General features: G+C 52.6%; 2 non-coding genes across 2 annotated transcripts; both read left to right on the top strand.

Moving 5' to 3' along the window:
* The first annotated feature begins 5,047 nt into the window (after nucleotides 1-5,047).
* Nucleotides 5,048-5,129, top strand: TRNAS-UGA. Its single transcript has one exon. It is a non-coding gene; the product is annotated as a tRNA-Ser (tRNA).
* A 10,655-nt stretch (nucleotides 5,130-15,784) lies between these two features.
* On the top strand, nucleotides 15,785-15,856 carry TRNAG-UCC. Its single transcript has one exon. It is a non-coding gene; the product is annotated as a tRNA-Gly (tRNA).
* The last annotated feature ends 11,529 nt before the right edge of the window (nucleotides 15,857-27,385 follow it).

Below are 27,385 nucleotides of genomic sequence, written 5' to 3'. Positions count from 1 at the left end.
CTCAGGGATCCGCTGCCGAATTGCCACCGAAGGATGAATGAAGCGGCGGCGGTAATTCGGCAGTGGGTCCTTCCCTCCGACAGGGACTTAAGGTCCCGCAGCCAAAGAGCCTGGAGCCGGCCCTTGCCTCGGGCACAAAAATTCCTTGTACGGTTCTGGGAGTTTGGGTGCTGGGTGCAGGCTCTGGGCTGGGACAAGAAGTAGGGGGAACAGGAGGAGGGGTGGGGGTGCAGGCTCTGGGGGGGAGTTTGCGGGGAGGAGGGGGTATGTGGGGAGTGGGTGGCGGTGCATGCTCTGGGAGGGAGTCAGGGGTGCGGCGCTTACCTGGGTCTCCAAGGCAGGGCAGGCTGAGGGGCCTCCACGTTCTGCTGCCCCCAGGCATCACCCCCGCAGTGTCCCATTGGCCATAGGGGTGATCAGGCGGGGGCAGCGCATGGAGGCCCAGCCACACCCTGCCCTGCCATGGGGAGGGGCCGGCAGCCACTGGAGCGAGCAGGCAGACGCTGCTCAGCTCCGCTGCACTGATGGGGCCCCTGGGGGGGGGAGCGCCTGGGGGCAGCAGGTGGGGCCAAGGGAGTGACCCGGTCCCAAAACTGCTGGAGCCCCACGGGCGAGACCTGGGAACCAGGACTGCCAGCCAGACAAACACCTTTAAGAGGAGGCGTCCCTCTCCCTGTCAAAAACTGATCTTCCTTCTTCAGTTCAGTGTCAGCCTGAATTGTTCCTTATCCCGCCAGAGCAGGAGGATTGAAAGCAGCAACATCAAACCCCTGTGTAGCTCGCAGGAATGGACATAAACACTCCCTGGTAGCTGAGGAGATGTTCAGCTTTGCCCTTGGTCAACTACAAGGCCAAAGGGAAAGGAGGTGGCACCAAAGGGAAAGGCGAGTGAAACACGACACATCATAGTTATGCCCATGGTGGCTGCAAAATCTTCTTATGTACTTCTTCTTCTCAGCCGTGTATTGTTTTCTCTGGAGTCTAGACCTTGACTATACCTTGGCCAAGAAATTTGTACCTTGATAAAATAATTGACTGCCCCTGGTGAAGGCAATGGACTTGACACCCACTGGGGTGTCCCAACACCGGTACAAGTACTAACAACAATGGCTGCCTTTTAGCCATAGATTTTAATCAGGGCAATAAATACAAACCCCTGTTAAATCATTTCTCAGCCCGAGTCCTTCACCCACATTCCCTAGAGCATTGGGCCACCATGTGGACGTTTCATTTCCTGCCTCAATTTCACACAGAGACACAATTTCCTTTGCACAGATCCATGAACAGCAAAACCTCCCTGTGTCTCTGGTCTGAGCCAGGGCATTCGATTCCAGTGAACCCTTCTCTCCTGCACTGGCGATGGTCAGACAGCGGGATCATGGCACCTGCATCCCAGCCAGGGAGATATTGGCTCGGCTCTTTCTTTCTGCTGCTGTTGTTAGTCCATGAAACATCAAGAGTGGAATGCAAGACTGAGTTCATGCACCAGCCCTCAGTGCCCCAGAGAAATCCTGCCCCCTGCTATTGGAACGATGTGCTGGAGATTTGAATTGGAAAGGGACTGTCTGAATTGTCAGTGTGGGGAATGAACAACAATCTACAGCAATGTCATTCACACAAACACACTCTCATCCTGCTCCAGCTGGAAGGGAAATGGGCAGGAATTCTCACTGTTCAGCCAAGGACACACTTACACTGATGCGCAGCCGTGAGTGTGCTGGGGAAGCTGGTCTGAGCAATTTGAAGTGACAATTCAGTGAGAACACAATCATCATGTATTGGAGCAACTGTATGTCAAGTAGTTGTGGCCTAGTGGTTAAGGCAATGGGCTAGAAATGCATTGGGGCTTCCCTTTGCAGGTTCAAATCCTGCCAACTATGCAAGTACTGCACTGCTGTTATTATTACTCTAGTCTTAGTACCTGAGCATGCAGAGTGCAAATTGGAGCCAGATCTAGTTTCACTCTGTCTACACTTCAAATGCTGCTGTGCCACTGCTATAGCACTTTGGATTAGACAGTGACTGGAGGTGTTTTCCCATCCCTGTAATAGCTACATGGACAGAACAATTCTTCCTTTTCTTTAGCACTATCTAACCAGGGCTTAGGTCACCTTAACTCTATGGGTTTGGGGGGGTTCACACACTGAGAGACGTCGCTCTGCCAGTTCAGTGCCCAGCGTACACCAGCCCTTAGATCCCTCTTGGTATTTCAATGCAGGCACTGACCTGTGAGAGGAAAACATCAGCTCACAAACACACGGACTAAATTCCCCACATTTAATCTCTCTGCACTTTCCAGAAAGTCACAAAATTCAATTCATTCTTGCGAGGCCAGAGAAAAAATAAGGGGTCATTCAGTCCTTTGTAGAGAGCTTCAATTTGTAGCAAAGTCCATCCAGAGGTATGAAGCAGGACTGAAGACAAGATGGAGATGAGGCATCAGCCTTTTATAGTCTCTTGCCATGTGGTCTTTGTCCCAAGGACACTCTATCTAGCACGTGGCATAGAAAAACCTTAAAGTTCTGTGCATAGGCAGGTCCCTGCATACCTTGCTGAGTCACAAGGCGTATCTGCCTTCTCTCAATGGGTCGATTTTATAGCCAATGGTCTTTAATGAGCCATCAAGCAGGCTAGACAGAACTGACACCAACTTGTCTCGGGTGTTCCCCAGAAGCAGAGCACAAGTTTGAAATACGGGCAGCATAGAGCCAATATTCATAACATCAACTACAAAAATGATACACATCTAGAGATAGCATCATTATAATCAGCCAATCAGAACCTCTCCATACACCCCTTACATGACAACCTTTCTACCATATTGGCTGCAAATATAGAACAGTGGTCGCAACAGTGATCTATACAGTTATAGATTATGTCAATAACGTCACAGGAGGTGACACGGCATCAGTGAGACTGATACTGGAATAGCCTCCAGTTCTGGTGCCCTCATTTGAAAAAGATGTTGTGAAATTGGAGCTGGGGCAGCAAAGAGCCACCAAATGTTCTGAGGGCTGGAGAAAAATGCCTTCTAGGGAGCTATTGAAAGAGCTCAACCTGTTTAGCTGATCAAAAGAAGATTGAAAGGTGACTTCATTGAAGCGTTGAAGGGCCTTAATGGAGAGAAAAGATTGGGTATTAAAGGGCTCTTTAATCTAGCAGAGAAAGGCATAACAAGACCCAATGGCTGGAAGGTGAAAAAAGACAAATTCATATTAGAAATAAGACGCAAATATTCAACAGCGAGGATGATTCACCACAGGGACAAGCTACCAAGGAAAGTGGTGGATTCACCATCTCGTGATGTCACTTAATGAAGACTAGATGCCTTTCTGGAATGTGTTTGCCCCAAAAGTAGCTATTGTGTCATACAGGAGGCCTGTGATTTGCAGGGGGTCAGATTAGATGCTCTAATGGTCTTTTCTGGCCATCAAGTCGACTAATCTCTGAAAAACTGAGTGTAGCATTGGGAGCAGCGTCTGATGTTTTCTTGTCTAGCCGACTTGCTTCCTAGAACAAACGCTCCTTGAGTGGGGTGATCCACAGGGAGTAGCTCAAACCTCCAAAGTGCCTGTCCAGGGGCTGGACATTAGCACAGCAAGGGAGGGGTGTGGCAGTGACATCACAAAGGCCTTTTGCAGCACCTCAGACTATTGGTCAAAGGTGGTGGGGCGGTGGTGACCTCACAGAGAGATGCTGACATCAGCCAGGCAGGACAGGCGCGAGGGGCCAGGGAAACCTCAGAGACCCCTGTGGCTTTGCTTCAGCAAGTCTCCTTCTCCAGGTCTCTCTTTGAGGACTGAGAGAGTATTCGGGGTCATGGACGTGAGCACCAGGAGGAACCTCTTTAGAGTTTTCTCCTTCCCTTTTCCTGATTTTACTAGAAAACAGCCATCCCTGTTTAGAAGGTAAGAGCCTCCTCGAGGTTTGAAACCTGTTCAGTCTGATCCATCTGGTGACCGTTGAATTTTAGGCATGGAAAACACGAACTTAAGGAGGCAGAATTTTATTCCACACCTGGGATTTTGTCCCTTAGAATCACTGTGGTCATTAGGGTTTGTCCTTTTTGTTTAACCTTTTCCTTCATCCATCCTTTCCTCCTTTCTCTTTGTCTCTTGCTTCTTTTGTCCTTTCACCTGTTCCCCTCCCAACACCAGGAGCAGTGTGTGTGTGTGTGTGTGTGTTGCAGGGTAGTGCTCGGCAGCTCCCACTGTGGGAGGTCCACCCAAAAATGTGGGACTGAAATAGTGCTCGGGCAGTGATCTCCATCAGTGACCTGGGCCATCCTTTGGGCTCTCTGGTGAGAACTCTCAGCCTCCCATCTTCAGTCTCTACCCTGATTGGTTGAGCAGGGGGTTATTGACAGGGAGGAGACTCAGGTCCTTGTTTTTCTCTTTTAAGACCAAGGAAATAAGTCATAACCTGTTATATGTTTGATGAATTTTGCTGCTTCGCAGCATTAATGGTCTCTGAGCAGTTCATGATTCTCTCTAACATTGCAGTTCTCAAATACTTACTGAATAATTACTGTGCACTGTTGTTGGTCTGGAGCTCATCTGAGAGCACTTTATTCAGGTCATTCAATGTGTAAAATTCAAGATCTGATGGTTAGTTTGAAAATCAGGGCTTTTGGGTCCTATTCCCAACTCTGCCACTGACTGGCTGTGTGACCTAAGACAAGTCAATTCTCCTTTCTCAGCCTTTGCTTCTCCCTCTTTCAAGTAGGGATAATAATGATCCGCTCCGACCTACCTCACGGCGGGTGGAGGATGGGGATCCATTGGAGAGTGTCACTAGGAGTATCAGAGGGGCCGTGTTAGTCTGCATCTGTAAAAGCAGCAAAGAGTCCTGTGGCACCTTATAGACTAACAGACGTATTGGAACATGAGCTACTGCACATGGCTAAGCAAAGAGAACAAACCCCCAACCCCCCCTGTGCTTTGGGAGCGAGGTTTGTTGTGGGAATTCTGTAATTCAGATGACTTCATGCCTGGGCATTGGGATTCTTTACCAGTTTCTCTGGCATGGGGGCAGTTTTGTGCTCACAGCTGTGATGGCCGAGTGGTTAAGACGTTGGAGTTGAAATCCAATGGGGTTCCCCTGCACAGGTTCGAATCCTGCTCACAGCGAGGCCTGTGTTTTAGCCAGTCTCTCACCCGGGCAACACCTCTGTACAACCCCTTGAGACACTCTCAATTCTCTCCCCACCCCAAGTAAATCCTGTTCTGCTCCTTTCATAGAGATCCCTGGGACACCCCCTCACGCTGTGTCCTGGAGGGGTCAGGCAAACTCTCAGCACCTGAAGCCTCTGCCACTCACCTGGTGCCCCATAGATCAGCCATAGCCCTGGTTCTGCTCCTCTCTCTAGGGTGTGAAAGGAGCCAAGTCAGCGACTCCATGGGAGCTACGGGGCTGCAGAACCAACAGAGAAAAAATAGGTGCTCAGCGCCCACTGGCAGCCAGCTCCCCCCGCCCCACTACAGGCCTTGCTGACAAACTCCTCCTCTTCCCCTTCAGCACCTGCCAGTGATCAGCTGTTCAGTGGGGTGCAGGAGGCGCTGGGCAGGGAAGGGGAGGAGCAGGGACAGCAGGAGGTGGGGGAGGGAGAGGAATGGAGCAGGAAGGTGCAGGGTGGGAAGAGATGGGACAGGGGTGGAGTGGGGGCAGGGCCTGCAGTGGAAAGGGGGTATTTGTCACAGACCCCTCTAGGGCCGGCCCTGAAGGGAAGCACTGACTATCACAGTGACAATACAACTGACCAGCCTTGCGGGGGAGGCTGAGGGAGATCCGCACTCACCAGGTCTCTTCTCTCCCCCACGGTGAGCCAGACACTGCTCTCTCCTGGCTCTCACTCTAGCAGCTGGACACCAAGGAGCCATTTCCCCACAGGAAGTGCATTGAGTGCCCCTGTGGTGCTGGGGGGCTGGCGCTGCTGCTGCCTGTGGGGCTGGCAAGGGGGCCGATGTCTGCACAGACTCTCAGCTGCCAGGCCGGAGGGGGCACTTGGGACCTTACCAGACTGGCTCAGTGAAGACGGGGGGTTGACAGAGCAATACAGACGCTCTCCAGAGCACGGAGCAGCAGCCGTCCATGCAGCCAGGCAATGAGCATTTCCCACAGCCTGGAGCCGAGGGGGAGGCGGCAGCTGCTGTTCCAGCTCCTGGGGGACAGGCCCTGTCAGCCAACAGCCACTTCTTACTCCCCACAGCTAAGGGCGTCGGGTTCCTCCGGTGGGGGGGTGGAGCAGCCGTTGATTTTCCTGTCCTTTTTGTGTGCAACTGCTGACAAGAACATCCCAGACAGAGAAGCAACAGGTCAAAATGCTACCAGGCAGCTGCTAAAGTAGCTCAGTTGGGCGAGCGTTAGCCTGAAGATCTAAAGGTCCCTGCTTCAATCCCGGGCTTTGGCAGGTCCTTCCATCCCTCTTTATGGAGGGGTGGCTTGTTTTCTGGGAGCACAGCAGTGTCTGCACCCAAGGTTTGTTCCTGAGCTTGGGCTCTGCAGTAGGAAAACATAAAATGGGCTTCTCCCCCTAGTTGGCCCACCTGACCTTTAACAAAGAGAGATGGGAGCTGTCTTTCCCAACACGGCAGGAAAAGAGTGAGGCAGGGTGGCCCTCAGGAATGGTGCTAGAGGGCTGCTGGGCAGTGACAGGTAGGGATTGGGGATGGAAGCTCCTTTGTGCAGCTGAGCAAGGGCAGTGCCAGGGAAGGGGCATCTGTAAAAGTGACCCAGCAACACCTCTCCTCCTCTGGGCACCTAGAGCAGAGGCGGCTGGTGCTGACAGCTCCAAGGGAAGGCTTAAAAGCCAAAGAGCCACTGAGGCCAGGGCCAGAGGAGGGCAGGACCATGCCTAGGTATGGCCTTCAGACAGGCACAAAAACACCCAGCCAGGCTGCTCCCTGCCATGCCAAACACCCACTGAAGGTCACCAGCATGCGGGGCGGCTGCTAATGCTCTGTGGCCAACATCTCAAGATGGTAGGAAAGCAGGGCCAGCCCCATGGTGGGGCCTCTGACTGGTCCCACTCAAGATGCTCACTTTTGCAGTCGGGCAGGATATTTTACCCCAAGAGGCTTTTCCCCAGCTGGCGAGAAGCAGAGAAACACCCAGGCTCCGAAGACGCTATGTAGCAAGTACCCTCCAGCACAGGGACAGGCGCACATGCTAGCCCGGGCAGCCGCCCATTTTCTTTGGCAAGTCAGGAAGGGCAAAGGCGAGACTGGAAGCACCTGGGGCTCATGTTCCAGCCTGTGTGACGCCCACCCCCCAACTCCTTCCCGGGGCTCTAGCTGAAGCCAGAGCATTGGCCTGAGCGGCCAAGAAGAGGTTCCAGCCCTGAAGGGAGCAGGACTTTTAGCCCAAAGGTAAAACTGCATAAACACAACCACAAAGGGACTCAAACCCTCGATCCAAAGTCAGACGCCTTATCCATCAGGCCACGTGGTCACAGAAACAAAACCTTTCCAAGCACTTATTTGGAAAAGGCAGAGACTGTGTTTCTCAGGTCCGCTACTGAGTGGGGCCGAGACTCTCTGGGCACAAGAAGTAGAGTTCCCAGTGAGATGTGAGACTTAATTCTCTGGAGCCAGGTGCAGGACTTTGGCAGGGAGGCTCAGGGCCGCCCAGAGAATTCCGGGGGCCCGGGGTCTTCGGCGGCAGGGGGCCCCCGCTCAGGGGCGGCTCTAGACCCCAGCGCGCCAAGCAGGCGCGTGGGGCAGCCCTTTCCCTGGGGGGCGGCATTTGGCTCCGGTTGAGCTCCCGCAGGCATGCCTGCGGCAGGTCGACCGGAGCCCGGGACTAGCGGACCTGCATGACTGCGGCGGGTGCCGTGTTCCCGCGGCTCCGGTTGACCTGCCGCAGTCATGCCTGCGGGAGGTCCAGCCGAGCCGCGGGACGAGCGCCCCCCTCCGCAGTCATGCCTGCGGGAGGTCCAGCCGAGCCGCGGGACGAGCGCCCCCCTCCGCAGTCATGCCTGCGGCAGGTCCACTCGTCCCGGGCTCCGGTGGACCTGCCGCAGGCATGCCTGCGGGAGCTCAACCGGAGCCGCGGGAAGAGGGGAAACACTCCGGGGGCCCCGGAACACACTCCTGGGGGCCCCTGCGGGACGCGGGGCCTGGGGCAAATTGCCCCTCTTGCCCCCCCCTCTGGGCGGCCCTGGGGAGGCTTAGGAACGGGGGACTGGGGTGCAGCAGACAGACCGGCTGTCGAGGTGCTCAGATTTGGTCTCACTGAGGAGAAGGAGGAATCCTGCTGATAGGCAGTGGCTGTGGAGAAAAAGTGGGATGTCCAGGCTGCTCAGGTCTCCTTCTTCCAGCTCCTCATCTGGCTGAGCTGCTCCACCGGCCTGGACAAGTCCTCTGCACGCACAGCAAATAGCCCAAGAGCCATTGCTGCCCAAACCTGTCCTGGGAGGTGAGCTTCTGTCTTCCCTGTCCCATCCGCGCTAGAGCAGACCACTAGATTGAGAGAGACAGTCAACAACGATTAAGGCTAAGATTATCTAAAGGGGGTCAAAGAATTTGTGACTTTCAGAGATCTCAGTGACATTTTCCACCTCAGCCCTGGGGCAGCAAGAGTGGAGCTGTCGGCCGGTGGGGGCCCCACAGCTATCAGCCACCAGTGTCGGAAGGGGCTCCCACAGGCCCATGCCACCACGGATGGACCCCACAGCTCTCAGCTGCTGTGGGTGTATCCCAGAGCTCCCAGCCACGGGAGGTTGTGCCGATCGGGTGTCCACACTAAGTTCAGCATCAATATGGTGATCCTGGGGAAGCTTGGGCTCCCCAGGTTGCCTAAGGAGGGGTGAACCGGCCCAGGTCGGAAACGGAGCAGGTCAAAACTCCCGTGCCGATCAGTAGTGGGATCGCGCCTGTGAATAGCCCCTGCAGCGTAGCCTGGGCAAGACAGTGAGACACGGTCTCTGTTTATACACCCCCCCCTCCCCTGCAGAGACTGTAGGGGGGGATGGGAGCTCCCATTGTGGGGATCCTGAACTGGTGGGAGGGAGGCACCATGTACCAGGGATCCCGAAACGCAGAACAGGGACACGCACACACCAGGTGTCTTGCAGCAAGAGCTGCGGTCTTGATTTACAAACTGCAAGTGATGGGGAATTTACCACCTCCCTTGCGGAGCTTGTTCCACCAGATAATTAGCCTCACGGTTAAAAAATGGTCATTTCCAGTTGGGATTTTCAGGCATCGACTGCAAGGCAATGGGGTCTTGTTCAGTCTTTGTCTGGTGAATTAAAGAACCCTTTAAATCACATATCCCCCCCTCTGGGAATTTGAAAAACGTATTTAAATCAGTGATTAAATCGCCTCTTAACCTCCAGTCAATGAAATCAATTGAGCTTCTTCAGTCTCTCGCTGGAGACATTTCCCTTGTTTTTAAAGGCAAAAATCCTGATCTTTCCAATGGGAGCTGCTGCTTCAATGTTCAGTTTGGGGAGGGATTTGGCTGCACTCAGAGATCTGCCCGCGGGTTACAATCTGCGATCCGAAGGGCCGAACGCAAACAGCGTTTAGATGGGACCGTTAGTGCTGCCCCCGTGTGGCCAAAGATTAGAACTGACCAGCAGAGTTTACAGCTGGAGCCTGGGACGCTCCTGAACAAACTGGGCCCAAAGCCTCTCGCGTGGGATCCTCGCTGTGCAGCAGGAGGCGGAGGGAAGCTGATTGTCAGGGCTCAGGGCAGCTCCCTGCCAGGCTGAGCTGGTGTCTGTGCTAAGCTCGGCATCAATCAGGTGATTCTGGGAAGTTCGGGGTCCCCGGGCTCCCACAGGAGGGTGAAGCAGGTCACCCCTGGAGCAGGTTAAAGCTGCAGGGTGACAGTGGGGTTGCTGCCCCTGTGAACAGCTGCTGTAGCACCGCCTGGGCAGGACAGGGAGAGCCAGTCATACCCCACCCCAGCCTGTATCGGGGGATGGGAGCACTCACACCCTGGGGACCCACCCACCAGAGATCTACTGGGGGGAGAGTGGCACCCACCCACCCAGGATCTTGTAGGGGGGGAAAAGGGCATCCACACTCCGGGATCCTCTGCAGAGGGACGGACACCCACACATCCAGGATTCTGTATGGGGGGCAGAGGTACCCGGACACCTGGGCAGGGAAAGGGGGCACCGAAACATCCAGGATCTTACCTGGGAGGACAGCGGCGCCTGCAGCTCGACATGAGACGGGGGTGGGGGGAGCAGGAGCATTTCCCAGTTCCAGGCTGTCCCTGTCTGGCCAAGGCACAGAGCTCACAAGCAGAGTTTAAAGCTCCAGCTGCCAAACTGTAAAGCAAGCCGGGTTCTGTGGCTGGTGCCTGTGATCCCAGCGCCTGGGGAGGCTGAAACTGGCGGATCGCTTGAGCTCAGGAGTTCTGGGCTGCAGGGGGCTGTGCCGATCGGGTGTCCGCACTAAGTTCAGCATCAATATGGTGATCCCAGGGAAGCTTGGGGTCTCCAGGTTGCCTAAGGAGGGGTGAACCGGCCCAGGTTGGAAACGGAGCAGGTCAAAACTCCTGTGCTGATCAGTAGTGGGATTGCACCTGTGAATAGCCCCTGCAGCGTAGCCTGGGCAAGACAGTGAGACACAGTCTCTTTTTAGACACCCCTACTCCACAGAGCCTGGATGAGGGGATGGGAGCACCCACACGCTGGGGAATCTGACTTGGGGGGAGGGATGCACCCAAGCAACACGGATCTTGAAAAGAGGAACAGAGACACCCACACACCACAGAGCCTGGATGGGGGCAGGGGAACCACACACGGGAGCTAGTTCATGGGGTGGCGGGACACACCCTTATGCTCCATTGCACCATTCTTAATGAGAAGAACAGGGGCATCCGCACAACACGGATCCTTAACAGGCGGGGAGACACCCACACACTCCACTATTAACCAGGAGGGACAGGGGCACCAGACACCCCCAGTAGCATGGAGAACCCCCACATCCACCAGATCTCTCATGGGGGGTAAGACAGAGGGGATTATAATGGGGCCCAGCGCACCCACGCACCAGGGATTGTTAAGGGTTGAAGGGACAGGGACACCCACACACACTGAGATCACGTCCTTGGAGGAACGCAAACCCTCCACAGAAGGACCTGGTCTGTTCCATGATGGCAGCCCAGCCTGGGTGAGTCAAAGTCTCTTTTTATACAGCCATGCCCCAGAGGTCCTGACTAGGGCGAGAGAGACACCCACCCACCAGAGATCCTTAATGGTCTAGGGTGCACCCACACACCAGGGATTCTTATGGGTGGGAGGAATGGAGACAGCCAGACACACTGAGATCACTTCCTCCCAGGAGCCTGGGCCAGAAAGGGAGACACAGTCCCCCTTTTCATATCTGCCAGACAACCTTCCTCCCACTCCCTCCACACAATGTTCTTATCTGGAGGTGAAGCCAGGGAAACCACATGGAGGATTCTTATCTGGGGAACTGGGGGGACCCACTTACCACCAGAGATTCTTAAGGGCAGGAGGAACAGGGACTCCCACCTCTGCAGCATGGGGGTGGGTCGCCTGCTGGGATCATCGGGGCATATTTCACCTCGTCAGTTCCCTGCCATTGCCTTGGGGGCCCCTTGTTCGCTGCCTCTGGCACCCAGTTTAGCCTCCTTCCTGAGGGCTGAAACGCTTTGATCTATCTAAGGTCTGTGGGATCAATATGTGTCATGGTGTAATTCTGTGTTATTCGGTGGTCAGACTAGCTGAGCTAATGGCCCCTTCTGCCCTTAAACGCCATGAAAACATTTCCCTGGTTTCTCCTTGCGCCTGACAGACACCACGGTGAGGGGCCCGATAGAAGATCCTGGACACAGCGCTCTGGCTCTTACTTTACTTGGGGACGTCAGCGCTTTCCTAGCAAAGCTGCTGCTAAAGCGCTGGATTTGGGGAACAGTTCGGCTCCGATTCAGAGATCTGCCTGCGGGGTGTGAACCTGCCACGAGGAGCGGGAAATGCAACCAGCAACGGGAGGCATTGGCTGAGCTCCAGGCTGCCCCCATGTGGCCAACGCTTAGAACTGAGCAGCGGAGTTTAAAGCTGGCACTGGGAGGGACCTGAACACGCGGGGCACGAAGGCTCCTGCGTGTAACGCTTGTTGGGTGGGCAGCTGAGTGTAGCTGATTGCCGGAGTCCAGGGCTGCACCCCGGGGTGCTGAGCAGGTGTCTGTGCTCAGGTTGGCCTCGCTATGATGGTTTCTGGGAAGTTTGGGGCCCCCAGTTCCCCCTAGCGAGAGGGGAGCCAGGTCAGCCCAGGAAAGGAGGCTTTCAAAACTCTGGTACTAATTGGCAGTGGGACTGCCCCTGTGAAGAGCTGCTGCAGCCCCGCCAGGGAGAGCCGGTCTCTCTTTATGCAGCCCCCCCCCCATTCCTCAGGACGAGGGTTGTGCTCAAAGATCTGTGCCCCGTGTTTTCACCTCTGTGTGAAGCGCGCAGTGCAAATAACCCTCAGCGCATCAGCTCAGCTCCAGGCTCCACTTCCACCCGCTCAGAGTGCAGAGCTCCCAGGCTGGGCCTGACACTGGAAGCGGGAGACTCTGTAACCAGCTGGGTCCCGTGGCTGGTGCCTGTGATCCCAGCTCTTGAGGAGGCTGAGGCCAGCGCATCGCTTGAGCTCAGGAGTTCTGGGCTGCGGGGGGCTGTGCTGATCGGGTGTCCGCACTAAGTTCAGCATCAACATGGTGATCCTGGGGAAGCTTGTGGCCCCCAGGTTGCTTAAGGAGGGGTGAACCGGCCCAGGTCAGAAACAGAGCAGGTCAAAACTCCCGTGCCGATCAGTAGTGGGATTGTGCCTGTGAATAGCCCCTGCAGTGTAGCCTGGGCAAGACAGTGAGACACAGTCTCTTTTTACACAGACACCCCCCTCAGAGCCTAGAGGGGGGGTTGGGAGCACCCACACGCTGGGGATTCTGACTTGGGGGGAGGGACGCACCCAAGCAACACGGATCTTGAAAAGGGGAACAGAGACACCCACAGATCCCGGTTAGGGGCAGGCGGGGGAAACCACACACTGGAGCTAGTTCATGGGGTGGGGGACAGAGACACCCACCAGAGATCCTGGATGGGAGCATCCACATGACGGGGATCTTGAACTGGGAGGAGGGAAGCACCATGTACCAGAGGTTCTGAAGGGGGAACAGGGACACCCACACACCAGGTGTCTTGCAGCAAGAGCTGCGGTCTTGATTTACACAGGGCAGTGATGGGGAATTAACCACGTCCCTTGCAGAGCTTGTTCCACTAGATGATTAGCCTCATTGTCAACACGACGAGTTTATATCGAATTTAGCAGTGTTAAATCGCATTAACCTTGCACCCATCCACACAACGAAGCCCTTTATATCGATATAAAGGGCTCTTAATACTGGTATCTGTACTCCTCCCCGACGAAGGGAATAGCGCTGAAATCGTTATTGCCATGTCGGATTAGGGTTAGTGTGCCCGCAATTCGATGGTATTGGCATCCGGGCGCTATCCCACAGTGCACCATTGTGACCGCTCTGGACAGCAATCTGAACTCGGATGCACTGGCCAGGTTGACAGGAAAAGCCCTGCGAACTTTTGAATTTAATTTCCAGTTTGCCCAGCGTGGAGCGCTGATCAGCACAGGTGACCATGAAGTCCCAGAATCAAAAAAGAGCTCCAGCATGGACCATATGGGAGATACTGAAGCTGATCTCTGTATGGGGAGCTGAATCTGTTCTATCAGAAATCGGTTCCAAAAGACAAAATGCCAAAGCATTTGAAAAAATCTCCAAGGCCATGATAGACAGAGGCCACAACAGGGATTCAATACAGTGCTGAAACTTAAGGAGCTGAGACAAGCGTACCAGAAAGCCAAAGAATGAAATGGACGCTCACGGAGGGAGGGGCGACTGATGACTGTATCTATCCCACAGTTCCTGCACTCTCCGAAAACCATTTCAATTCTTGGCTGAGTTCCCAAAGCCTGAAGGGTAAAAAACATTGTTGCGGGTGGTTCAGGGTATATGTCGTTGCCCCCCCTCCCTCCTCCTGTGAAAGCAAAGGGGAAAAAATCATTTCTTGCCTTTTTCCAATGTCACCGTATGTCTACTGGATGCTGCTGTCAGACGCAGTGCTGCAGCACTACACAGCAGCATCCCCTTCCCTTCCCTTCCCTTCCCGATGGCAGACGGTACAGTAGGACTGGTATGCGTCATCGTCATCCCGTGAGTGCTCCTGGCTGGCCTCGGTGAGGTCGCCCAGGGGCACCAGGGCAAAAATGGGAATGACTCCCAGGTCATTCTCTTCTTTAAGCTTTGTCTAATGGAGATTCAGTCCTGCCTGCAATATCATAGCAGCTGGAGGCTGCCCTCCCCTCCCGCCTTTGAGCTCTACTTGCAGAGACAATAAAGTCAGTGTTGTTTCAAATTCCTGCATTCTTTATTACTCTGTCACACAAATGGGGGGATAACTGCCACGGTAGTGCAGGAGGTGTGGGTGAGGAGGGAAGCAATGGGTGGGGTTGTTGCAGGGGCACTCCCTAGAATGGCATGCAGCTCATCATTTCTGTGGGGTGTCTGGGGCTCTGACCCAGAGCGGCCGTTTGCCTCTCTGGTTCTTTAGTAGGCTTGCCCGATAGTCCAGACAGGACTGACTCTCCCTTTAGACAAAACTTAAGGAAGGGAATGACCTGAGGAGTCATTCCCATTTTTGTCCATGCACACCTGGCCGACCTCACCGAGGCCAGACAGGAGCACCCATGACAGCAACAAACGGTACAGTATAACTGGCAATTGTCATTGTCAAGTTGCAAAGCAGCAGACGGGACAGTATGGTTGGTAACCATCTTTGCTAAAAGAACAGGAGTACTTGTGGCACCTTAAAGACTAACAAATTTATTTTAGCATGAGCTTTCGTGAGTTACAGCTCACTTCTTCGGATGCATAGAATGGAACATACAGACAGGAGATATTTATACATACAGAGAACATGAAAAGGTGGAAGTATGCATAACAACAGGAAAAGTCTAATCAATTGAGATGAGCAATTATTAGCAGGAGGAAAAAAAACTTTTTGAAGTGATAATTAAGATGGCCCATAGAAGGTGTGAGGAGAACTTAACATAGGGAAATAGATTCAATTAGTGTAATGACCCAACCATTCCCAACTTGCAAAAGGCAAGGGGATGCTGCTGTGTAGCGCTGCAGTACCGCGTCTGTCAGCACCATCCAGTAGACATATGGTGATAGTGAAAAAAGCCTGAACGGGCTCCATGGTTGCTGTGCTATGGCGTGTGCCTGGGCAATCCAGGGAAAAGGGCGCAAAATGATTGTCTGCCATTGCTTTCACAGAGGGAGGATTGACTGACGACATTTACCCAGCATCACCCATGACACTGTTTTTGCCCCATCAGGCGTTGGGATCTCAATCCAGAATTCCAATGGGCGGGGGAGACTGCAGAAACTATGGGATAGCTATGGGATAGCTACCCACAGTGCAACGCTCCAGAAATTGACGCTAGCCTCAGTACATGGATGCACACCGCCGAATTAATGTGCTTAGTGGGTCTGCGTGCACTCGACTTTATACAATCTGTTTCCAAAAACTGGTTTCTGTAAAATTGGAATAATCCCGTAGTGTAGACATACCCTGTGATTAACAACTTTGGTGGCTAATTGAAAGGCAGATGGTTCAAACCCAAGTGAAGATGGAGGTGTTTTTTTTTTAGTGATGAGAATCCAGTACATTTTAACAGGCAGAAAATCTCCTCAATGCTACTCTAGCCTCATTAGGCAAGCATAAGTAGCATTTTTGCCAGATGCATTGGTGGTATAGTGGTGAGCATAGCTGCCTTCCAAACAGTTGACCTGGGTTTGATTCCCAGCCAATGCAGAGATATGATGTTTTCTCCCCTGGGAATTGGTTTTATTTCAGTCACATTGTATCAGTTTACCAAGGGAATGAGAGAATCAATGTCCTGCAGGTCATTCAACACACAATGGAGGAAGAAAGGGGAAGGACTGTACAATGAGCTGTTGGAGTTATCCTGTTATTACAATGTTTGGTTTATTTTTTTTAAAAACTTCCTTTACTTCCCTCTCCCTTTTAGACTCGGAGCCTTTAAGGTCAGAAGGGACCAGTGTGATCGTCTAGTCCGACCTGCTGCACCTTGCAGGCCAAAAGACCCCACCCACCCACTCCCGTAATAGACCCGGGAGGGGAGGCAGCTCTGTGCACTGCCCTTACCCCAGGCAGCACATGGAGGCTCTCTGCTCCCCTCCCACCATGGGTGTGCAGAGATGTGCCAGCAGCACTAAGGTGGCTCCCTGCCCACTCTGCCTCCGTCCCTCCGTGCCACTCCCAGAAATGGACGGCATTTCCCAGCATCCCCGGGGCGGGGGAAGTGTCTCCATTCATTGCTCCTGCCCCGAGTACCAACTCTGCAGCGGCCATTGGCCAGGAACTGCAGCCAATGGGAGCTCTGGGGGCAGTGCCTGCAGGCAGCGGTGCACAGAGACCCCCTGGCACGGCCCACCTAGGAGCTTCTGCCAGAGGGTTGTGTGTACCGGTCACTTTGGGAGCTGCAGTGCCCAGGGTAAGTGCCACCCCTCCTGCACCCCAACCCCCTCCCCCAGCGCAGAGCCAGCACCCCGCACCCAAATTTCCTCCCAGAGCTTTGCTTGTCTTCCTTTCACCCAGAACTGTCCTTCTCCTGGGCTGCAAGTAGCCATCCCTGGGAAGCCAAGAGGCAGGCACAGGATTCTACCTCCCAGTAGCCAACCGCACCTCCCCAGGCTTTGCAGAACAAATGGTGACGCTCTACTAACCCCACTTAGCCGCACTGAGGTGCTTAGCTTCTGCCCTGCCTTCCTTAGCTCGACTTTCCTCTTTTTCCCCATTCCTGCCTCACTCCCTCCTTTGGCAAGTCACACAGAGGAGGCAGCAGGAAGAGCCGGCCGCCATAGGCCAATCTCCAAGTTCAGAGGAAGCCAAGCCACAAGGCTTCAAAAGGTGACTGGCCAAGGTCCCCAAGCTTTCCCCTGCTGATGCCAAGGCTTTTTTCTCAGCTCATTTCACCACCCTCTATCCTGCAGGGGTTGAGTTTATCGCAGGTGTTACCCAAAATTGGGCCAGCTAGTCAGTGTAGGGAGAACTAATGACACACCAGAGTTTGGCAGAAAGCAGCACGTTTATTATACTGACAGCTAAGCTCAAAAGAAGAAGAGGGGGGTGTCACACTCACACTCGCATACTCACACTCCCAGGACTGGCAGGGAACTGGAGATGTCAGGATTCTGCAAGGTAAGTGTCCCACAGCGCAGCTATGGATGGTGCGATGAAGGTAAGTCTTCCTGAGGCACAATGAAATACAATGCAGAGAACCACTGGCCAGGCGGTCCGGACAAAGGGCATTCACTGGAGGTACAAGCTTGTGAGTGCTCTCCTGAGCACAGGGCTCCTTCCCCTTTTAAGGGCCTGCTCATGGCCTGCGACTAGAGATGACTTGGCTGCATCTGGTTGGTCACACTCCACCTTGGGCAGTGTCCATGCTCTGGGTGTGTGAGCGCTGCCTAATTAGCGTCCCAGACACCTTGTCTACCTGGGAGCTCTTCTGCTCTTCAACCAGCCCATTCATCCCACCAGCATTCCACGGGGGAGCGGGAGGGGAAAAGCCACTTCACAGGCATTCAGAGAGGGAGAGGAGACAAAAGCGGGAGCAGGGGAAGTATAACAGACCTTTTGAGCATAGAAATCACTGCTGCTCCTACAACAGCAGCAGCCATGGGTGGCGGGGAGCCCCCACAGCCCCACCCCACTGCGTATGGACCCTGCAGCTCTCAGCCCCTACGAGCGGACCCCAGAGCTCCCAGGGGCTGCGGATGGACACAGGATTTCCCAATAGGCATTGATGGCGTGAGGACCCTGCAGCCCCATGTCATTGCTAATAGACTCTGCAGCTCCGAAGACCCTGGAGCTCCCAGCTGCCACAGGCAGCCCTCAGCTGCCACAGGCAAGAGAGGGAGCCCCCAGCTCTCAGACACTGCAGGCAGAGCCTGGCGTTCCCAGTCACCGGGGGGCGGGGTGAGGAGAAGCCGCAGCCAAATGACATTGCAGATGGCCTGGTAGCTCCCAGCCACTGCAGGTGGATGCCAGAGCCCCCAGCTGCCATCGGGATGCCACGGCTCCCGGCCGCCACAGGCAGTGAGGGGACCCCACGGCTCCCGGCTGCCACGGGCAGCGAGAGGACCCCACGGCTTCCAGCCGCCACGGGCAGCAAGGGGACCCCACAGCCCCCAGCTGCCACGGGCAGGAACCGTCACCCAGCGACCGGCAGAAAACAGCAGTGGGCAAAGGCATTAAGCAAAACCTCAGCTTCTGCTGCTGCCATTCCTTCAAGTGGCTCTCGGTTTCCCCTGTTCACTCTGCGTCGCTGCCGCTCCACGGCGTTGTCCTTCACCCTGCTGCTGACAGCTCCTGTGTCGCCACCAGGGCCAGCTCTAGACCCCAGCGTGCCAAGCGCGTGCATGGGGCGGCATTTTCCAAGGAGGGCGGCAGGCGGGTCCGGCGGACCTCCCGCAGGCATGCCTGCGGAAGCTCCACTGGAGCCGCGGGACCAGCGCACCCTCTGCAGGCACATCCCCTGGAACCGCGGGACCGGCACCCGGCAGCGCGTCCCCTGCTGCATGCCGCCCTGCTTGGGGCAGCCGGATTACTAGAGCCACCCCTGGTCACCACTTCCCCTGCTGTCACCTGCCTGTCTCCTGCAGCCTCTGCGCGGCCACCTAGTGGGGGAACCTCGCTACAAGTGCAGCCTGGGCAGCCTCTTTCCTTGCAACACCATGGGCAGGGCGTGAACCGCCATCTGGGGGAGACTAACGCCCTGCCCCGCCCCTTCCACCTGAGGCCCCGCCCCTTCTGCAAACACCCCTGTGCCCAGCGTACACCAGCCCTTAGATCCCTCTTGGTATTTCAATGCAGGCACTGACCTGTGAGAGGAAAACATCAGCTCACAAACACAGAGACTGAATTCCCCACATTTAATCTCGCTGCACTTTCCAGAAAGTCACAAAATTCATTTAGTTCTTGTTAGGACAGAGAAAAAAATAAGTGACACTAAGTTTTTGGCTCAGTTAAATAAAATTCTGTGTTTAATTAACATAGTAAAAATATGTCCTGATTCTGCTAAATAACACCACAATGTGAAATGAGAACAGGGACAAATCTTGTCAGTGACGACTAATTTCGCAAATGATCTTCCCATTATTAATTTCCACACCGCCCCCGTTGAAGGTCTGGGCATCTCCAGTGTCACTGCTCTGCATTCACCTTCCCCTTAGAATCGTTCTCGGACATTCCCAAATATGGAAAATTGTGCAGTTCAGAATGTGAATAGTGACCCCGGCTCCTTCCTGCACCTGCTCTACATTGCTCCACAGCAGCTTCTCCCCCTGCAGAGTCACCCCAGCACTGCAGTGCAGCTGCCCAGGGCTTTGCAAAAATTAATAATACAGAGTTTGGAGGAAAGTAAACATTTGGGAGTTGTGGAAATAGCAAAAGGCAACAGTTGTGGTGTTACAAGAAGGCAGTTTTTGGTTTAATAATAAAACCCAGTTATATAAATGTAAGTGTATGTGCAGCTCTGTGCACTCATGTTGGATGGAAGCTTAGTAATTAAATTATACAAGAAGGTCAGGTAAAGTGGCTACTACCACCACTACGTTTTGTCCCCAGAAGCCTTTACAGCCATTCTGAGGGGAAATGGGCCCTTTGCCCACAGAAATGGTCTATAGGGGACGGCTGCTGGCAGCAGGCGGAGAGATAATCTCATCAAAATGATTTGACTCCTGGGTAATGTAAGCAAAATCACTAAAGGAATGTCCGGGGTTTCTATTGGCACTTAACTTGCCTGCCCCTGGCTGTCTCTGGTTGTACAAGATGGATGTGTAATCGGGGTACAGTTGTGTAAAAAAAATTTATTGCAGTGCAAGGGATGTTAGACAAAACAAAATGGTGTGTGTAATTGTGTAAGGTTTTAAAAACCTAAACTGAGACTTATGGTTTGTAATATAATGTCATGAAGATTAAACTATGGAAGGAATGTGCGTTTTCCCAGGACGTGTGCAGTGTATATTGGAGGATGAGTAAAGGAAATGTAAACAAAACATGGTACTTAATTAAAACCCTATTAGGGCTCCAAAGGGAGCCACAATAGGTTGAGGTTTCTTTTTCAGATCTGTGTGTTTTGAAGCAGAAGATGAAAGTGGAAAGCAATCAGAACTCCGGTGGAAGTTGATTGTGTCTCTGAGCTGCTGATGGCTTTGGATCCAAAAGCAAGCCCGAAAACCGGGGTGAATGCAAATGACCTAGCTGATGGGGGAAGGAGATAACTGCCCATCAGTGGCAGCACAAAGAAGCTGCAAATAATAAATACTCTGGTCAGCAACCAAGCTACTGGAAGACTCAGATTGTGGCCCTCCAGGAAAGGGAGGTGAAAAAACAAGTCAAACCTGAAAATAAGGGGGACAGGTTAATCCTAAGGAGTGTGTATGTGTATGTACAGTGCTAAAGCTAAATCTAAAGCTGTCTCTCAGCTATTACCTGAGGATAAACTTAAAGGTTAGTACAGCAGAGAAACTATTGCAAACCTGGTCTGTTGTACAAGAGGGGAAACTGAGGCACACCACCTCATGAATTTCATAAATGACCAGCGAGTGGGGTAATTCACTATCTGATGATAGACCACAGTAAGGACAGCCTGGAGGTAATTATTCTGTTTTTCCTGCAATTAGCAAGGACATTTGTAAAAGGAAGTGGTATTATTATTAAGCACTAATCTGTCCCCACCAACGGGGGGGGGGAGGGGTGGAAATTGTTTGTTTTTCAGACACTCTACAAGCAAGCTGGCACCAGCAAAAGAATAACCCATAATACCATGAATCTATGTTTTGTGTTGTTTGTCTGTGGTGTTTGTCTTGTTGTTAGCATTGTTGTGTTTCAATGAACAGAAAAACCTCATGACATGAGTGGGGATGGCTTCAAAAGGTTGACCTGGGGGAAGATATGTATGGAAATTCAAAATGCTCGACAAGGAGGCCAGCACCTGTGTAATAGCTACCTTGGTATCTGGAAGTGAATCGGCAGCTAAGGTGGGCCCCACAAGCCCTATGGGAATAATGAGAAGGGGATTTGCTCGGTGGGAATCAATGCAGGGGTGTGTAAAATGGTGTAAATCCAGAGAAAATGTTTGACTGTGCCCCTCCCTGATGGCCATGGAGGAGCACACCCAATGGCCCGTGGCAAGGGGTGGACAATTGGGTGTACTGTGTATGAGGTGTTTTGCTGGAAATGTACATATTACTGGGGGCACAATTACACCAGCCCCTAACCAAATTCTACACTACACACTGCTCTCTGGGCTTTGGTGCACAGATGGATCTGTGACTCTTACTGCTGTGAATAATCGAACCAGCGCATACCGCCTGATTCCACACCATGCGGTTAAGTTGGTTTGGACACTAACCCATTTCTCTGTGGACATTCAATGGACTTATATGGACAAAAGCACGAAAACCTGCAGCGGCAGCGTATTGCAACTGCCAGCAACTGGACATGTTAAGGGCTTGACCCCGTCAAAGGAGGAGAGGAGGTGTTTCGGTGGTGGCCGGGATGTTGGACCATGCTGCAGTGCTCAGGTCTCTCGGTGTTGCTGTGGATTATTACAGCGGCTGGTGTATTGCTAAGTATACTTGTGTTACGTTGCCTATGGAAATAACCTAGAAGTAATGGAGTAAGCCCCTCCCCCCTGTACTAGATAACCTGGACCCAACCTTCTCGGGCCCACTATAGTGGGAAGTCTGGATGCTAATTGGAACAGGTGTGACACACCCGTATGAGAGAAGGTGCAGGGCACTGTACTACACACGGGGCAGTGGGACAAATGGAATATCAACACCTTCCACCTTGATGCCTGGCCCTATCAGGAAATGTGTCACCACATGTCCGATGTTTTGCTAAGGGGGAGAATGGGAACAGGGACACAGGCAAGGCTCTGTGGCATCAGGGCTGGGATGGGGACACTGAGGAAGGAAACTGGAATCGTTGCTTGCTGGAAGTTCAATCCAATAAACATCTAATTGTTTGCACCTTGGGACTTTGGGTATTGCTGCTCTGTGTGTACGCAAGAAGGACCCGGTAATGGGAGGGTGAAGGGATAAACCCTCTGTCATAAACAGATAGTTAAGGGTTAAGGTCTGTTTTACCTGTAAAGGGTTAACATGTAGTACCTGGTGACCACCTGACCAGAGGACCAATCACAGATAAAAAATTTTCAAATCTCTGTGGAGGGAAGCCTTTGTCTGTGTGAGAACTGTTTTTGGATCTAACAGAGGACAGTCATGTCTCCAAGTTCTCCTGGAGTAGTTTCTACTAATTAATAGTGAGTATTAATTAGAAAGGCGAATTAGTCTTATGATTTGATTTCTATATTTGCAATTGTGTGTTTGCTAAAGGAAATGCTTTATTCCTGTTTGCTGATATTGCTTTTACTGAGAAAAAGGGGGAGAGGGGATTCTCTCCAGAGATTGATAAGGTTATACCCTATGAGTGTCCAGCTTGGGCTCATAGAGATTCTGTATTTTCTTTTTATTCTTTAATAAATTCTTTTCTATTAAGGACTTGTTGGTCTTTCCTTGGGTGGATTCTCAGGGAAAGGGGAGGGGGAGGTATCCCTCTGTAGTTGGATCCCGGTATCTCTCCTAGGAAAAGGGAGGGGGGGGAGGAAGCAGGGGGAATGGTTTGTTTCTCCTGGGTGTGAGAACTCCATGGATTTGGGGCTCTTGGAATCCCCTACGATTTTGGGGAAGGACTGTGTCTCAATCCACATTTCTTGATTGAGTGGTGGCAGCGAGAAGGAACCCCACCCTAAGGGTTAGGGTGGTGGCAGAATACATGTGGGTCCCCATCTTTGAACCCACAAGCTCAAAGTGGGGGTGAGATCCCATGACATGGTGGCAGCGGAGTTTCGAACCCATTGTTACAAGGAGTTTTTTTTCAGCTGGGCTACGCTGAAGGGAGCTATTCTCTTCTTCTAGAGCAGGAAAGCAACCTGAGAGAAGAGGAAGTTTACAGTTTCAGCCAGGTTGGCTGGAGGGAATTAAGTTTCCAGCAGGCTTTGTTGGAAGCAGATTTTCTTTCTTGTTGCTTGGACAGGCAGCTTGAGGAAAAGGCAGTTGAAGCAGTTTTCAGGGTTAGGAGTTTTTTTTTCTCTGCTGGCTATGCTGAGGAAAAACTCTTCCCTAGGAGGTGTGTGCATTCCTTAGGTGGGGGGAAGTGCCCTCACAGGTTTGCTGGGGAGATAACGATTCTCAAGCCAGAGGTTTTTAACAGTTCAGAGCCAGAAACATTTTTAGCTCTGGTTGCAAGGAGGTGTGTCCCTCCTTTGTGTGATCAGGATTCCTTGGGTGGGGGGAGGTGCTCCTCGGAGCTCATCCCGTCCAACAGGGAAAACAGGTTTGGGGGTTGGAGAGAAAAACCCTCCAGCCAGGTTTTTTTTTCCCTGTGTCTTTTAAAATCCTCTGGAGGCAAGGAACTCCCTGCTCAGAGAGTACTTAGCAATTGCAAGGGAGAGTTGCAGGGCAGGTTTCCACCTTCTTGGGAGCCAGGAGAGGGAGATTGTTTTTTGTTTTTCTTTTAAACATATTTTCAGCTGGGTTTAGCTGGGGGAAACAGGTTTTTTAGAAACCTTAGAAACTAAGGTTTTCTATGGGCTGTGTTAGGAAAGGATTTTTTTTTCTTCTTCTTTTCTTTTTTTTTCTTTTTTCTTTGTCTGCTTGAAAACAGCTAGGAAAGAGGTGTAAGTTTTTCTAACAGGCTGTTAGAAGGACCCCCACTGTGAGGTACTTAGCAAGTTGCTAGAAACAGGACAAACCAGTTTTGGTTTTTTTTGGTTTTCTCAGTATATCAGCAAACAGCAACTACACATTTGCAAATGAAAAGGTTTTGTTTATTTTCTATTCAGTCTCTCGGGAATAGAAAGGGTTAGGAATTGGGGAAACCAGTTCACTGACTGCAGAGGGGTGTGGCCAGCACCAAAAAGCAACACCAGCAAGCCACACATAAAATTCACTGACTGCAGAGGGGTGTGGCCAGCACCAGAAGGCACTGTTCCCCATCCCAAGAAATTTCCCACCTACATGGCAGGTGAGGACACTAAGGCCTTCTTCAAAAAGGTTAAAAGGACCTGCCATGGGTACAGCATCCCTGAAGACCAGTACAAGGACTGGTCAGGAAAGTGGACTTTTGCTGTCTATAACAATTATTCCATCCCCATGCTATTGGGGGAAGACTTGGCCAACCATGTGCAGCTGGCCAAGAGGGGGGGAGTGGTCACCCGCGGCCAGGCCAAACAAGCAGGCACTCCCATCCCTGTTCCTGAGCCATCCACCAGGACCCTGTCTGTGTTACCAAAGACCCAGACAGAGGTGGTGGAACCGGATCTCATGCCAACAACTACAGCAGCCATAGTACATCCAGTCCCAGGACCGGAACTGGAAAAGCAACCAGCAGCAGAACCAGCGTCAGCACTGACGCCAGCGCTTGCAACTCCACCGCCAGGGGGCGCCAACGGGCCTAAACTGGCAGAAGCAGCAGACAACTCTACCCAAGAGGCTCAGCCAGAGCCTGAAATATCACCTTGTGCACCAGCGTAGAGCGGTTCACAGTCAACGGAAACAACCTCATCACCTACATCGCTCCCAGAGGAACTGGTGTCTCCCGCCTCAAGGGAACAGTTCCAGACAGAGCAGGAAGCCGAGTACAGCATTAAGAAAGCTTGGGCGGCGGCACGCAGCAACCCACCGCCTCTCAGCTCTTCTACCCAATTCCAGTTTGTTCTAAAACAAGGACTTTTATATAAGGACATTCTTTCTGGTGGACACCAGGAAGGCCAGCATCCTCAAAGACAGTTGGTAGTTCCAACTAAGTACTGGGACAAGCTCTTAAGCTTGGGCCCTGACATCCCAGTGGGCATTCTGGGGTCAACAAACCAAAGACAGGTTGGGGAAGTCCTTCCACTGGGAGGATGGGCAAGGACGTCGCCAAGTATGTCCGGGCAAATGCATACAAAGTGTTCTTCAATGTCAAATATCTTGTTGTTTACATACTTAGTAGTATATGTAATAGTGCATGTGTTTTGTTTATCTGTTTATTTTACAGTTCTAGGAGGAAATCACCACCAGTAGTTCCCACTGTTGGCGATTTGGGGGGCGTGTCATAAACAGATAGTTAAGGGTTAAGGTCTGTTTTACCTGTAAAGGGTTAACATGTAGTACCTGGTGACCACCTGACCAGAGGACCAATCAGAGATAAGATTTTTTCAAATCTCTGTGGAGGGAAGCCTTTGTCTGTGTGAGAACTGTTTTTGGATCTAACAGAGGACAGTCATGTCTCCAAGTTCTCCTGGAGTAGTTTCTACTAATTAATAGTGAGTATTAATTAGAAAGGCGAATTAGTCTTATGATTTGATTTCTACATTTGCAATTGTGTGTTTGCTAAAGGAAATGCTTTATTCCTGTTTGCTGATTTTGCTTTGACTGAGAAAGGCGGGAGGGGGAATTCTCTCCAGAGATTGATAAGGTTATCCCCTATGAGTGTCCAGCTTGGGCTCATAGAGATTCTGTATTTTCTTTTTATTCTTTAATAAATTCTTTTCTATTAAGGACTTGTTGGTCTTTCCTTGGGTGGATTCTCAGGGAAAGGGGAGGGGGAGGTATCCCTCTGTAGTTGGATCCCGGTATCTCTCCTAGGAAAAGGGAGGGGGGGGAGGAAGCAGGGGGAATGGTTTGTTTCTCCTGGGTGTAAGAACTCCATGGATTTGGGGCTCTTGGAATCCCCTAGGATTTTGGGGAAGGACTGTGTCTCAATCCACATTTCTTGATTGAGTGGTGGCAGCGAGAAGGAACCCCACCCTAAGGGTTAGGGTGGTGGCAGAATACATGCGGGTCCCCATCTTTGAACCCACAAGCTCAAAGTGGGGGTGAGATCCCATGACAATTGTGCACAGAATTTTTATTTTTTTGGTGCAGAATCTCCTGAGGAGTGAAACCAACTCAGGGAACCTCCTGGGATTGTCACTGCTTGGTTAACCACTCAGCCACCACACCAATGTACAGAGAGTACCAAGCCCTACTGCTATGTGGGGATGGGGGCTGGGGTCGGGTCACACACATTCAGACTGTTCGCTCCCCCAGCTACAAACCGCTGCTGATTTCCCATTAAGGACATTAGCCGTTACTGACAAGGTTTGTCCGTGTTCTTTTTTTTTAATCTCATGCTGCTAGTTAGAAAGATCAGTATTAAGTTAAAAAAAATACACAACCCCCCAAAACCTGCTTTTAGCAATCAGAATAATTTAGTGTCACCTTATTTGTGCCTGCCCCAGTACAAAAGAAGAGGCTTTTGTGGTTTTCCTGAATCAGAGGATGAAAACAAACATGTGTCGGTCCCAGGGGCAGCTCTAGGCACCAGCAAAGCAAGCAGGTGCTTGGAGCAGCCCATTTGCAGGGGTGTCAGCCAGCAGGGATCCAGCCTGGGAGCTGAGAACCACAGGGGGCCCTGGGAGCTGTAGTTCCTTGGTTAGCTACCTGCCTCTAGAGCCAGCCCTGGAGCAGGGAAAGAACTACATTTCCCAGCATTCCCTTGGCTGCTATCAACAGGAAAGGAAGGGGGAGGGAGTATGGTAGCTGCAACCTCATGCTGCAGCTTGCTGTGAATGGAGAGCTGACTGCTGGAGTGGAGTGGCACTGTGAATGGGGAACAAGTGTGCCCAAGGAGTAGAAGGCTTTGGCCCAGATATCCCCTTCAGAAGACATCCCCAGACTGGATTAGGGATACTGGTGTGACCTCACCTTGAAGCCCCCAAAGAAGGAATTGGGGGGGACTAAATGAACAGTGCACCTCTCTATCTGAAGCCTAGCAAGGGAAGTACGTGGACCCACCCTGGGAGCAAGTTACCAGTGACCCAGGGCTGGGGCGGCAGGGGGTGCAGGTGGGGGAGGAGCCCAGGGCTGGGGTGGCAGGCGGTGTGGGTGGAGGGGGCAGAGCCCAGGGCTGGGGTGACAGGGGGTGTTCGGGGGGAGCCCAGGGCTGGGGTGGCAGGGGGTGTGGGTGGAGGGGGCAGAGCCCAGGGCTGGGGTGGCAGGGGGTGTGTGGGGGTGTGTGTGGGGGAGCACTGGTGGGGGGAAGGGGAGAGCCCAGAACTGAGTCAGCATGGGGTGTGGGGGGGGGAGGAGAGGACTGGGGTGGCAGGGGGTGCGAGTGTAGGGGGGAGAGCCCATGGCTGGGGTGGCAGGGGGTGAGGGTCAGGAGGGGAGAGATCATGGCTGGGGTGGGAGGGTGTGTGGGTGTGTGGGGGGGGAGAGCCCA

Source organism: Mauremys mutica, unplaced genomic scaffold (assembly GCF_020497125.1).
Source record: "Mauremys mutica isolate MM-2020 ecotype Southern unplaced genomic scaffold, ASM2049712v1 Super-Scaffold_100100, whole genome shotgun sequence".
NCBI lineage: Eukaryota > Metazoa > Chordata > Testudines > Geoemydidae > Mauremys > Mauremys mutica.
The sequence above is the reverse complement of the archived record's forward strand: the minus strand, read 5'-3'. Positions and strand labels throughout refer to the sequence as shown.